We start from the raw sequence: 2,050 nt of genomic DNA, 5'->3' as shown, positions 1-2,050 counted from the left end.
AAGGAAAATACAAGAGAAGAAACTGAAAGAATTGTGCTCACTGCAAAGTAGAAAGGAAAGAGGTGGCCGGATACGTAAAACAACTCCGCAGATAATTTGTAACGACATTCTTTGGTGACAATCAGCGGTCGGATTTCTCTTCAGGTTCAGCTCTGCAGTTTGAACGTACATTCTCCGAGATTGGTTAGCTATATTTGATCAGCTGATATTAAATAGGACTAATAAGAATCAATACAATTGATGTCTGGCAAAGGCAAATAACCTTTGTACATGATCTGGAATGTGACTGGTTAAATTTCAGCACAGTTGCTACCCCCTTTATAAATGGTGTGCACACTTATACAACCAAGACATTGAAAGTTTTTTTTTTATTATTGTTCCAAAAAATGTTCCATTTGTTTTCTTTCTAAAATGTTGTTGATTAAAAGATCTTATTAAATGCGAAAAAATCTGATTGTGAAAAGGTCAAATTCTTAGTGAAAAAATCAGTAATGTGAGGAAAGATGAATTGTGGGAGCCCCTTGACTCCTCGTGTCGTTCTGTATTTCTCGCTCATTCTACTGGGAGTTGTGCCGTCGCTTCTGGATAAAGTCTGTCAGTGGTCATTCCAGATGGGTCAGGTATGACTGCACTTCGGCACAAGAAGAGACATGTGATTTGCGAGGATCCCAGCAGTGGCTTTGCTTTTTTCTAGAGCCCAGATAGCTCAGTTGGTAGAGCATCAGCCTTTTAATCTGAGGGTCCAGGGTTCAAGTCCCTGTTTGGGCGGTTGTGCTTTTCTTCAATCTATTGTGAATGTCATTCTAAATCGTCTTTTATCTTTCCCTCTTCTAGCTGTACTGTGGTTATTTTAAATGTTCATCACTTGTATTTTCTTTAGTGTTTCCTTTCACAAACCAAAAATGTTCAAGGTGATCTTCTCACCACACTCCACGTAAATAAATTAAAAGAAATCACAGTAGAGTAAAGGACACGCAGTGAGGAGCTCCTGCAGTGAGTACTCTTGAATACGACAAGAGGAAAGGCACACTGCACATCTGCGGAACATCGCAAAGTAATTTTTTTATTAAAGGTTCAAGGAAACCTGAATATGTTTGCTAGAAGTATTTCAGAATCACAGTCAAATCGAGTATGATTGCTGCACAGATCTGCCGTGTGAATTTAGAATACTGTTTGTGCGTTGTATAAAATACGCTGTTCAAAGCTTTTAAAAAACTACAGAGATACGTTTCGGAATGCGTCTTCCTGTAAAAATAAAATCTCTACACGGGTGCTATAAGCAGAGTCTGAAGCCTGCTTAACAGAAGAACTATATTCAGAGGGCCAAAGAAGTGAATATTTCACCAAGTGAGAGAAAGCATCTCAGAAAAAGGAGGTGCAGTCTCTTCCATGCAGAATAACACCACAAAGTCAGACTACAAGTGCTGAAAAGCTGCTATCAAGGGTAACCCGGCCGAGCGCTCTAAGGAGCTGGATTAAAGCTCCGTCTCTTCGAGGGCATGAGTCGGAATCCCACTGCTGCCCAGTATCTCCTTGTTAAGAATCATGGTTTTGTTGTTGTACATTCTGCGCGATTAAATCAGTTTCAATAGAATTAATTTGAACAGTCATATTTGTTTTATTCCTCCTACCATGGCAATTTGTGCTCAAAGATTTAACTTTTTTGTATTTTAAAAAACATGCTAGCCTTGATGGGAAAGTAAGCGGAACTGCAGGTGTGGTGGCCAAGTGGTAAGACGTCGGTATCAATAAAGTCAATAATCTGTTAAACATTTTATGCCATTTTTTCCATAGATGATATTCACGTTGGAACAGTGAGAAAGGTGTGCCTGGATGCGCTTGAACCATCACCTTACTATAATTTTAGTCCCAACCTGGCCGCACTAAGCAATTGTACCACAGAGTTTTCTCCATTTGCAGTTTTGGGTAAAAAATAATCTGCACTTTTAAGCAAGTATTGTATTTAAATTTTGCAAATTTCTTGAAAAAGGTTGTTTCAGAGAGAAACTGAGTAGATAGAAATAGCCCAGTCAGTAGAATATTGAACTTT

At 38.8% G+C, this 2,050-nt stretch overlaps 1 non-coding gene across 1 annotated transcript; it reads left to right on the top strand.

The window, feature by feature from the left end:
• The first annotated feature begins 695 nt into the window (after nucleotides 1–695).
• On the top strand, nucleotides 696–768 carry trnak-uuu (transfer RNA lysine (anticodon UUU)). The gene has a single exon. It is a non-coding gene; the product is annotated as a tRNA-Lys (tRNA).
• Nucleotides 769–2,050: the final 1,282 nt, after the last annotated feature.

The sequence above is a fragment of the Lepisosteus platostomus genome, chromosome 5 (assembly GCF_059453375.1).
Source record: "Lepisosteus platostomus isolate fLepPlt1 chromosome 5, fLepPlt1.hap1, whole genome shotgun sequence".
Taxonomy (NCBI): Eukaryota; Metazoa; Chordata; class Actinopteri; order Semionotiformes; family Lepisosteidae; genus Lepisosteus; species Lepisosteus platostomus.
This window is presented reverse-complemented; position numbering and strand designations above follow the sequence as displayed.